Consider the following 13,054-nt stretch of genomic DNA (forward strand, 5'->3'; position numbering starts at 1 on the left):
CTGTGTGGCCCACACGTCGTATGATGATTTTTCGCGTAATCATAAACAAAAAAAACACAGTCACCAAAAAATGAAAGAAAAACAATAAAAATCCAAAACTTGTTGTTGTTGTTGTGCCAGTTACATGAACTACATAATATTGTTGCTGTATTTGTTTCTCTTGATTTTTGTGAGATGCTCGCATCGCATCTCGCTGGCTTAACCAGTTATAAACCGGAACTGGTGCGCATAACGGTACAAACACACACACACACATACACCAAAAACTCTCACTCTTACTCTCTGATTGTTTATTCGCGTGTCTGTGTCTGTGTGTTTGTTGGCCTGGTCTTTTTGCTTTTGCATTATTCATCCGCATTGAGGCATTTTCAAAGTCTTCCTCTTGACCTTGGACTTAACAACAGCGTCGACGACGACGGCAGCAGCAGCAACTTGTCGCTGTCGTGGAAAGCAGCGCCAAAAGCGTGTGCCACAAAAGAAAGCCAAACCACTTTTACTTTCAAGCTCAGCCGGCAAACTAATACAGCAACAACAGCAAACTGAAACAAAATGAAATGAGGCAATGCTGCGTTGGCCAACTTTGCTTTGCTTGTTTGCTTTTGGCGCCAAAATGTGCGCATGATGCAGCAAAAATTCGCATGCAAAATGCTTAACATAGATTCTTGAAGAATTTAAAATAAAATAATTTAAATTATCAGTCAATTTTCAATGCATAGCCAACATTTATTTGAGCGCTTTAAGTTTAATTTTTAATGCATATAACCAACATTTATTTTTTAACTTTTAATGCAACTTTTATTTGAGCTTGTTATTAATTATATTTTAAAAGGGCGAAAGTAGGTTGCAATCTATTAATGAATTTATTTATGCTTAGGCACATTTACCTAAACTCAAGTGTTGAAGTGTCTTGTACAAACAAACAAAACAACGATGCCGACAAACAAACTGACTAGACATCGAGATAAAGAAGAGAAAAAAATACCAAACAGCGGGTTTGTCTTCCAATTGGGAATGGGAACTGGGAGTGTTTATTATGGAGTGGGGGGCAGACACTTGTAATTGCTTGCTAACAAGTTTTAAATATTTATTTACTTATTAGCCAAAGCAAAAGCAAGAAAATATGAAAGGCAAAGCTGCAATGCACTTTTAACTGCACTTTAAACGCTTAATTAATAACAAAAAATAATTAGCATAGCTTTAAAAATATTTTAAGGTAGGCAAAGTTGTAAGAGAGCTTAAAAATATATTTATATGAGACTTTCAACTGTATTTAAAAAACTTAAATAAATATATTAAATTGTTACAAATATATCTGGAGCATTAAATTTTAAAATACATTTTTTAAATAATATTTAATATTTAATATTAAAAAAAAAAATATTTTCAAAATTTAAGTGTATTAAATTATTACAAACATTAATATTCAATTAATATTTAATATTTTAAAAATTGTTAGCTATTATTTATAATTCGCTTATGTGTTGCGCTTATTTTTTGCTATTTTATTAATTTATTTATTGTTAGCTGCATAAATATTATGTGAACTCAACTAAAAATGTTTATGCATATTTTTGTATCTTCTGGCGTTTTTTATATTTTTCTTTTGGTAGATGTGCGGTTACATCACATTTACCGTTATGCGTTTGACATTAATTTGCATGCGGCAAGCGTCGCTAGCCATAAATTAATTTCATATGCATATATAAATTTAATAATAACTAGCAAGCCACCCAACAGGTGTGCTAGCCCCCCTCAGAGCCTAGCAGCAATTCCTTTCCCTTCCTCCAGTTGGATTTGTAGTTTTTGCCTAGTCACGCCGCTGTGGTTCTTGCTGCTTGCAAAATTTGCACTAAGTATTTGCTCAACATTTGTTTTTTCGGCATTAATGTTATATTTTTTATATTTCATTCCATTTCCTCACCAAGCGTCGCTTTTCGTGGCTTGCCAGCAGCTTAGTTTTCCTTTCGCTTTCATTGACGCGTGAAGTTGTTTAGCCTAGGGCAGGAATCGTAGTAGCTGCATATAAGAGTTGGCTACAATGATCATAGTTGACTCTACTATACGCTAACTTTATATATTATAGACTATATATACGCTAAAAGCTTTTAACATTAGCTGACAATCAACTTTGTATACAAAAATGAATGCGAGTAATTGAATAAAATAAAAATTAGCTACCAATGCATATAAAATATTTTTACCAATTAAATATAAATAGAAATTATATTTTTGATTAAAATTGACACGCATATTTTATTGTATTTTAATTGTAAATTTTAACTTATTACGCCTTGATGTTCAAGTTTAGAAACAGAAATAAATACAAACCATTCAATAAAAATATACACTAAATCATATAGAAAATTTAAACATTTTTAAATGATTATGAGATTTTATTTTTGCTTATAAATAGAATATATATTTTATTACATATTATTTATGTATTTTACTTTATTTTTATTTTATTTATGTGTCTAAAAGGAATTATACTGTTCATTATAATTGATTATAAATACAAATATAATATTAAATAAAAATATTTTATTTTTGCTTATACATATTTCATAAAATTTTATGATTTTTACTGTATTTTAATTTAATTTATGTGCCTAAAAGAAATTATATTTCTGCTTGCCTATTGACAAACATTTTATTATAATATTTTAGTTATGAATATTAGCTCGTCTTCGCTTATGCAACCAAACTGAATGAAACATTAGTTATGCCTTTTGGAGCGCTGCGGCATATAAAATGCTTAAATAATGTGCATTACATTTTCGTGATTCTGATCGATATCGCTAGGCTATCGCGGCAGTAAAGCGTCTCTATAGTTAATAGCGGCCCCTTATTGCCGACATACTCATAATCAGCGAAGCAGAAACAAGAAAAACAAACGAATCGAAAAAAAAAAATAGAAACATGGCAAATGTGCCCTACGCTACGGTTTCAGTTATAGTTACAGTTACTCTGTATCTGTTGGATACGATCAATTAAAAGAGCTGCAAGAGCTGCGCAGCATCCAGCGGCATCAACTTCAATTATTTGTCAGACGCTAAGTAGGGGCACATGCTGTGTGTTGTGCTTTTGGGGCTGGAGCATAATAAAAATCGAATGATAATTGATAATGGAAATTTATGTACGCGTGCGTTTGTATATAAAATAATTTTTGGGCATATGCTGCTGCTGCAGCCGACAAGACACGAAGCCCAGCAAAGAAAACTCAAGCAAAGCAACAGCAGCAACAACAACAACAAGCATAATAATATTAATTCCAGTGTGTGCCTCCACGTTCGTTTGTAGTTGTATGAGAAACTGGGTCAGCGTGTCGTTTGTGAGCACACACACACACACATGCATACATGTTAAGTTGCTGTTGCTGCTGCTGCTGCCGCCGGCGCACGATAGAAAGTGAAAACGAAGCAACGACAGCGACTACCACAACAAAATGGCTATGGAGACTATGACGAATGTGTACGGCAAGAAAAATCACATAATCGACGTTGACGTCGACGTCGACAGCGACTGTAACTGCGGCAGCGACTGCAACTGCGTTTGGCATTGTAATTTAGGGAAAATTATGCACGCCGCACTCTAAATAGAAATAAATAAATAAATTGAACATAAATAATCGAAGCACAACATGCATTATAATAATTATGAGCAACAGTTTTTTGGGCAGCGCAAAGTTTCTAAAAGTAAGCAATTTAAATAATGTTTGAAAAATCTGCAGCAAGCGGCATATTAAGTATACGTAAGCCAAACTAACTAAATACAAGTTAAACAACAACAAATTTCTGCTATGAATTAAAGCTCTAAATATAAGTAAATATAATAATTTATTTATTTATAACATGCTAAACTTAACTTGAATATATAGCGACAATATATTTTCTTTTAGCTACTTTTTTCTATAAATTAATTAAAATTAAAGCATTAGCAGCAGTGAACATAATTTTTAATAATTTATTGAAGGCTTGTCTACATAGATTGACAATATTTTCTTAGCTTTTACTATGAGACAACAAATAAAAAATATTTAAATAATTTATAATAATTTAATTGTCAAGTATACGTAACATAAGCTGTTGCTTTTTATAAACTTAACCATATTTGTTTAACTTTTTCTACGAATAAAATCAATATTAAAAAAATGAGTGATAGTTAAATTTAATAATGTTTAATCATATGATTTGATAAGCTATTGTTAGTCTTAACAAGCGAAGATTCAATTAATAGCAAAGCTATTTATAGCTTGTCTGCAGCGCATATTAAGTATACGTAACAAGTTTAAAGCTCTTCACTAAACACCATATTTTTTCTTAAAACGCAAGTCATAGCCAGCTAAAATTTGATGAATATTAATATTACTAATACGCCGCATATGCCGCTTACATAACATCAAAGACAAGCAGCGCGCGCACAGCGATTCGATTTCCATAGTAGAAATTAGTGCACGTTTATAAAAGACAATAGCGCAGACATGACAATTTAAACTGCTTGAAGAGCCTCATAAATTGATGTAACCCCAGTTAAAGCAAAAGATGGGCATAAATTTAAATGTGTCAGCCTGGAGACCAAATAAAAAAAAAAGGCAGTCGGTAAGCAAACGCTAGAAACGTGATCAGGCCATAACAAAGCTGCAGACTGCAAGTCAAGGCGCATTTGAGAGGAATCTGTGTGTGTGTGTGTGTGTTGTTGTTGTGTTGGTGTGTGTAAACCGGTTGCAGGATGGGCCACACCCAGGCCAGGCAGACAAGAAAGCGCGTTGATGAGATTTACAAGCTGTGATTAGTGTTGGCTTTATGTTTGCCTGTATGTGTGTGTGTGTGTGTGTGGGCAGAACGACTGCCAATATAGCGCTGGACTTGCTGCCAAAATCAACGAAGCGCTGCAAAAATAAAATTCATAAAAATAACAACAACAACTAAACGCGCTGCGCGATTACGAAAGCCCAACGAAGATACGTCAAGCAAAGCTAAAGCCAGAGCCAGCGCCAGAGCCAGAGCCAGCGCTAAGTCAAGTCACCAAGTCACTAAGTCAGTCAGTCAGTCGGCCCACGGTATGCGCTTAGCTAACTCAGCACCACTCCCCGCGCCCCTCTCTATCACTCATTCGATTGCTTGTCTATGTATTCGCTAGTAGCTAAGTTTTTGTTTTGTTTCGCGCTTGGAGCCGGAGCCAGAGCCAGAGCCCTGGTTATATCATCGAGCTCTTACGTGCCAGCCAAATGGTCAGCGGCGGGGCTGGAGTGACCGACTTAGCAGCGCGTTCGCCGCTTTTGCGTTTGCGTTTGCCTTATGCATTTTTTCAAAGCGGGACACCAACAACAAAAGCAACAGCAGCGCTAAATGCTCGACTGGCCAACTGGTTGGCTTGGCTTGGCTTGGCTGGTCAGCCAACGAGTCCGCGTCTTCGCTTTTCGTTTCTCCCCGCACTCCCTCTCACTCTCACTCACTTCTCATTCATTTGCTTGCCGCTGCGCCCCCTCTTCAGCTTCCTGCGTTTGTATGTGAATAATGTTTGAACCTAAATTTGAGTTTTGGGCGGGGGCTTTTTTCTTCGTTTTTTTTTTTTTTTTTTTTTGGTGACTGACAAGAAAGAGTTACTAACAATAGCGCCCAACGAAAAGTCAACAATGCCTTAAGCTGTCTTACTTTTATTTTCTTTCAATTTCTGTGCGTTTGTTTTGTTCATGATTATTGCTCTTTAAATGGCATTTTTCAGCGTGTGAAAAGCTGTCAAAAATCAGTTTGTCTTGGAGGTGTTAAAATTGCATTAGAGACCACAAACTTTAATGTACAGAGCTATCTGCGCTTATCAGATATCAGGCATTAACTACAAGTGTCATTGTTCGTCGACAGATGCCAGAAATTTCCAGCTACTGCCTTCGGCTCGTTGTAAACAAATGAGTCACAGACGATCCAATCAAGTGTGTCCTTGACTTGTGACGTGAGCAAGCAACAGCGAAAAGAAATTCACTTTGTGCTTGAATTTTAGTCACTCACAAGTCTTTCGGGGTTTTTTGACAAATGCAAAATTTGCATTTGATATAAATACTATTTGAAAATATAAGGGTAGGCCTTGAGCATATTTTATATTATATACTATTGCTCATAGTTAATATGAGAAGATTGCTGCAAAGTTTTTTTCTTTAAGTTGATGCACAACAAATTTTAATTTCTAACATGTTCTAACTTATAATGAGCGTAGCTTTTTATTCATTATTATTATACAATAGTATATAAATCTGTAAATATACTTTCGTATATATTTATATAAGTCATATGCAGCTATTTAATTTATTTATTTAATTCTTTTCTCATATATATTTATTTGACTGTGAATTTTATGCGACTGCCGAAAATGTTGCTGTGTCAACTTCGAGTATTTAAATTATTATAAACATTTTTTAAATTGAACTTGCGCTTTTTATTTAATTTTTCATTAACTGACAACGTTAATCTAAGTTCACAATTCAAATGAAATCTTTATACTCTCTATCTTTCTATTTTATCTACTCTCTTAAAGGCTTCTAGACTTGGTCTTTAATACATTTGTCCCTCAGCTGTCGCTATAAACAAACCACATGATCGTGCTTTAATGCAGTCTGCTATTATTTTTTTTTGTAGTGCTGTTTAAATCATGAAAGCAGCACTGCTTTAGTTATAAACATGTGAGTACAGCTTGATGAAAATGTCAAATGTTTTTAGTTTAAGACAAAGGCCAACAAAATTTTTTCAAAAATAATAAAAAGTATATAAAAAAATGGTTAATGTAGATACGTGAGCTCATGTACGTGGCTCAAGCCGAGCGCTTGCTCGTAACACTAACTGTAAATACGAGTGCGCCGACAGCAATTTTTAAAGAGCCCTTAAGTCTTGCATTGAAGTCGCTCTGAGCCGAGCGGGCAAATTAAGTCAACGAAGAGGCATTAAAAGCGCAAAAGCAAAAAATAGGCTAATTACGCGTATGAATAACAGTTTAGTTACAATAATCGTTGTCATGCGATTATGCTAGAAGCTTAGCGCAGCGGCAACGAGGCGTATACATAATATGCCAAAGATGCGTAATCATTGATCGCATTTAACGCTCATAAATAAATTGCGGCATAACTGAAGCTTTATCAGCTGAGCGCTGCGTTCAATACTTGCCGCCGCCAGAAGTTCTTGGTTTTAATTCAAAACAAACTCCTACTAACCTCATCGAAATGCGCATTTAGTTAACTGAACTTGTATGTGTGTAGTCAGGCTGAGTGCAGCGGCGTAGTTCGCTGCAGGCAGAGGGAGGCCCCACTAGATATTGAGGAGTTAAGTACAAATTGTGAAATTGTAATAGGTAAAGGCGATGCTTAGAGCTATTTATGAACTGCGGCGCAACAAAATAAAATCGAATATGCTTTAAAATATATTAAACTGCTTTTATAAAATGTCAAGCAAACTGACTGATTTAAATTTCAAGCTTTGACAATCTATAGCTAAGCTGAATAAAATGTGATCTATAAGTTCTACGGCTTAATCGCCTTTGTGTTTGATTAGCTAAAAATTCTTTCGATGCTTGGCTGAAGTTTGTCTTAATTTTTATATAATTTCCAACTTTGAGAAGCTGTAACTCAGCTAAAAAAAATTATATAGTAATGTGTTATACAAATATATATGAACGTATTAAATACAATTCAAATGCTTAAAAACTTCTATGCATTAAAAAGTTATTTGGCTATGTTATAAACAAAATAGTAAGCAAACAAGATAAATTTGTGTGAAATGTAAATCGTTGATAGGCGCTAACTCAGCCAAATGACGTCAGATAACAAAGTTGTGTGCATTGTTAGACACGTGAGATGCAGCTAAATAAAACTGCATTTAAATTTGGAACTATTAAAATTTTTGATATTTTGGCAAAAACGTGTGTTCCCCTTTAAATTTATGCCCAAAATGCTGCGGTCCCTTAATAAGTTGCTATTTGAGTAAGCTATAACTCAGCAAAAAAAATCGCACTGAAGAGTTCTTTAGCTTTATTTACTCATGAGATTATAAATAAATATGCTGTTGTGTTTGATTAATGACAAAATTAATTGGACTAAGTTAAGTAATAAAACCAATGCTGCAGACTAAATTTTTGTTTATTTTTCGATTTTGAGCAGCTATAAGTCAGCTAAAAAAATCCGTTATAAATGCGCTATAGCACTATATGTTGGATTGAAAAGCACAATTATAATGATGTATAAGGTGTATGACACAAAAATTATTTGACAAAGTTATGCACAAAATAGTAAACAAACAAGACAAATTTTTGTGATATATCAAACTTTGATAAGCTTTAACTCAGCGAAAAAAGGTTCGATTTAAATGTTTTATGGCGCGTTAGACTTGTGAGCTGTAGCTGAACAAAACTGCATTTAAATTTGGAGATTGTAGGATTTTCGATATTTTGGCAAAAAATGCAATGTTACCCCTTTAAATTTTTGACGAAAATTAAAAGTTGTAAATTACAAAATCTAATGATGCAACTTTGTTTTTAGCTTGAAGACGAGCATAAAAGTGAAAATTATTCTGGTATTGGCTGATTTTGAAGCAAGTTCTGATTAAATAGTGTAGGCTGTCAACATAATTTTGATATAATTTTAACCTTAACAAAATATGAGCAACTCTTCAGCATAAAGAATTGTTGTGCACCTTAAGCTACTGCCTGACTACGCCCATGCCTGTGTGTATGTGTTGGCGGGTGCAATGAGCTGTGGCTGCTGCTGGCTGCTGCTGCTGGCTGCTTGATTAGCATTTGCAACAAATCGCATTTGTAATGCGCGCGCACCCTGGACAGCTGTGGAGTTCCATTGAGAGTGTATGATTAGCACCTCGCTTGACGTTGCTTTGGCTGTTGCTATAGCTCGGACTACCTGTGGCAACAACTCATTAGACAAATTGCCAACGCCAATCGGCTGCATTTCGATTGGATTCAATTTGATTTGATTTGATTGATTTGCCGCAACTGCAATTGCCAATAGGCTGGTGTTTGGGGTCTCAGTTGCTTTTGTAATTGGAGCAGACTCAGCTGAGCCGAGCTGAGCTGGCCACACGGCTTTTATTTCTTGGGAACAGCAGCAACAAGAAATTTGTGTGCCACACTCTTTAACGGCACACGCAGCACTTTGAGTACTTTGTGGAATTAAAAGCGCGCTAACTGTAAAGCGACGTGTGTTAAGCACAAATGTCAACGGTTAATAAACCCCCAGCAACTTAACAACTGAACAACTGAAGCTGTGTACTGGACGATTCCAAGAATTCGCCAGCGATAAAATGTAGACAACCAAAAATGTGACCATTAGTTGTTCTCAAAGCGAATGCAATTGTCTCTCTCTGTCTGTCTCTCTCTCGCTCTGAGACTAATTAACACACAATCCACACACAGAGCGCGTCTTTGGGGCTCGGTGGCAAAAAAGAAAATGAAAAACTGACAATCTAAGCATGCAATAATAACAAAACATACGAAATTAGCCACACGGCGAGAATGCATCGAAATTAGCTGAAGCGAGCAGCAGCAGCAACAACAAAGCAGCAGCAGCAATAAAATAACACTAGCAAACAGAAATTAAAGTTAAGTAAGATTACAACAGTGGCACTGCCACACAGTCAGTCAGTCAGTCGGACAGACAGACAGAGACTCAGTCGATGGTGTAGTCATGCCATGTGAACCAATTTGTGGCATCAATCTCAGGCCTGCTGAGAAATTCACCAAAAACATTCGGGGCGCATTACTTTGCTGATTATAACAACAAAATGCATACACATACATTCTATAGTATTATATTATAATAAACATTGCACACACACACACAAAACACAGTTATTATTTTTATAAGCGTTACATTTCTAATTGTTTTTTTTTTTTTGATTGCATCACAAATTGGCAAGTTTTGCAATTCATAAACTGACTCGTTAGCTAACAATTAAAATGCTTGAAAAAATTATTTTAATTGTTAATGAAATTTTTGTAGCAACGTTTTTTTTCAATTATTTAAAATATTAAAAACATAGCATTGGTAATGTCATATATATATTAAATATATAAGCTAACTAAATGTTTCGTTTAGTTTGTGCAGTAAATTTTATAGCTAAACCTTAAATATAAAATAAATGATATATAAAAATATTCTAAAATATTGTAGTGCAACAAGAATTGTCTCATAATATAAAAAAGTTTAGACTTGCAGCTTTTTTAACGAAAAGCTATTGTTAGTATTGGGCTAGAATTTTGGTACTTTTATTTAAAAAATAGTATTAATTTTACTAGAAATTAAAAAATGCTGCGTCCAAAATAATTTCGAGTCTTCAATTCAACTTTTTGATTATTAGTTATTAGTTATTAATTGTAATAAGCAGTAATGCTAAGAAACAAAAAATATAAATTAAAATAAATAAAGAGAAAATGCGAATGCTTTAGCCATTAGCCCTTGTGTATTTCTAAAGATTTTTAATACATAAACTCAAAAATGAAATGCAAACTGCTTTAGTAGTTCAATATATATAATATATATTTAAAATATATTAACGCATAAAACACCTACAAGAGAAATTAATTTGAGTCACCAGCAGATTAACTTACGCATAAAAAAAAGTTACTCAGCGTATTTGTATTTTATTTAATGAAAAGCAAATAAATTATAAACTAATGTTTACATGATGTTATGAAATTGTTTAATATTAACAACAAATGAGCAGCTTTACTTGCATTTTCATTTCAAATTTTGTTGCACAGCTGATTAATATAAAATGTATTGCTATTCAGCTTGTTTATAAACATTCAATTCAAAATTGATGTGCGCAGCTAAAAGAATGAAGAATGTGCTGCTAGACAATTAAGTTTTGGCCACAAGCGACACCTTGGGCGGCGTTTAAGTCATCACTGAAGTGGGTTTAGTGCTGCTACAATTAAAATAAACATTTATAAGCTGTGGTCGAGCCTGGCTTTGCAAATTGGCAACAGCGCCAGCGACACTTCCGCTGCGCACTTGACGCCCAAGCTTAAAGCCGAAAATTGGCAACAGCGCAAGTGAACGGAACGTCTTCGCCATTGGCGTGGCTCCAAAACACGCTAAAGCTAAAGCCTAAGCAAATATGAAGAATAAATATATGTACATAGACATATGTTATTAGACATGTGAGCAGACTGTGCGGTCGCATCAATGACCGAACTCTAGACTTGGAGTGTGTGTGTTGTGTGTGTGTTTGTGGTTGTAACTGTGCTGCAGCCAAAAAGTAAAACCGCAAGCCAAGTATCGCGACCAGGCAAACTGCAGCTTAGATCGAGTCTAGTCAAGCGATCTAAACTAGTCGAGACGAGAGTCGAGGCGTTGCAACCAGAAACTAGCAACAGCAGCAGCAACATCTGAGTGCATTGACGTTGTTTGCATGCGCCAGCAGCAGCAGCCACAACAACAACAACAACAGCAGCAACAGTTAAAGCTCAGCCCATCTCAGCTTGCCGCTGTCCGCTTCTGACCCGTCCCGCTTGCTTGGCTTACATATGTTGGCTTGTCCCCCTATCTCTTCTAGCCAAAAGCAAGTTTCGTTTTATGCTTATTTCCGAAGAATCGGCAAATTGCAGAAAACGAGATTTTTTGTTGTATTTGGTTTTTGTTTTTGGTTTTCGTTTCGATTTGACGTTGGAGTACATTGCACTTCGAGTTTGAGCGCCGTACGTACTTAAATTTCCAGCTGGATTTTTAGTTAAGAGTGTTGCTGAGCATCGGTGCAGGTACGCGGCTTGTAGTCGGCGCAGCTAATGCACAGTGGTGCAAAAGTAAATGCAACACTAACAATTAATTGAGAGACAAAATTTCACTTCACTTTCAATTGATTAAGTTTTGATTTTCTAAGTTTTGCTTCAATTTGCATGCATTTATTATGTTTAATTTTATAAAGCTCAAGACCTGATTATTATTTGTCAATGTAATGACTTTGCGTATAAATTTTTTTACTAATATTAACTTTTAAAAATAAAACGCTCTCTGATTCTTTATATCATTGCAGTCCAATTTGTTAGCTATGCAATAAAGTTGCTGCTGTCGTTGTCATTGCCCCACTGTGCCTAGTACGTCTCCGTTTTGGCACGTAGGTTGTTGGCTCGGCGGTCGTTTTGTTGTCGTCGTCGTCGTCGTCGTCGTTGTCGTTGTCGTCTTGAAAACTGGGTCAATCGCTGCTTGGTCTCTGTTGTTGTCTACGTATTTATTTAGTTTGTTGTTGTTGCTGGTTTTGTTTTTCTTGCATCTTGGTTGCCTGGTTCGACTGGATTTTGGATGGACAACTGGTTGGTGGAACGCGTTTGCTTAAGGGGGGGAGTGCGGCAGTTCACTTTTCTGAGTGTAAATTGCAAACTATTTTTTTTTATTTTTATTTTTATTACAAGTACGCGTTGTACATTTGCCTATTTCGTGGATATGTGACAAACTGGTTGGCAGCTTGGGTTTATTTTCTTTTTACTTGTTGTTATATATTTTAATTCTCAGCGCTGACAACTTCCGTTCCCGGTAACTTTAGTGACCTGCTCTTTTGCTTGTAAGTTACGTTTAATTGCAGGTGATATAACTGTTAAACGCACTCGCGAGACCTGCAAGTGCCCAAAAGATTGCTCACAGCTCAGCTCAGCTCAGCTCGGTCTCGAGTCTCGAGTCTAGACGCTAGAACGTCTGTTGTCGTCGGAGAGAATGCCGGCCGGCTCTTTAGTGTTGGGAAAACTGGTTTGGTTGTTGTTTTGATTCTACATCTGTTTCATCGGTTTCTTCCGTATTCTGTGTGCTGTTATGTTCTTTTAATGTCTTTCAATTCTTCTGAATTGCTTGCCGGCTTTGTTAATGGAAAGGTTTGTACGACTGTGAGATCGCCCGCAGTGATTTTCGACAAGTTTAGCGTGTGCGATATGTTCACAGCTCTTAATACTTGTCACGACCAAGAAATCATAATAAATATGCATATGACAATACAATAAAATGTATCAAAATCTTGATAGTCCGTCCATGTTGTGCCTACATTAATGGAGATTAAATTTACATTACGCATAC

The sequence above is a fragment of the Drosophila busckii genome, chromosome 2R (assembly GCF_011750605.1).
Source record: "Drosophila busckii strain San Diego stock center, stock number 13000-0081.31 chromosome 2R, ASM1175060v1, whole genome shotgun sequence".
In the NCBI taxonomy this organism is placed as follows: Eukaryota; Metazoa; Arthropoda; class Insecta; order Diptera; family Drosophilidae; genus Drosophila; species Drosophila busckii.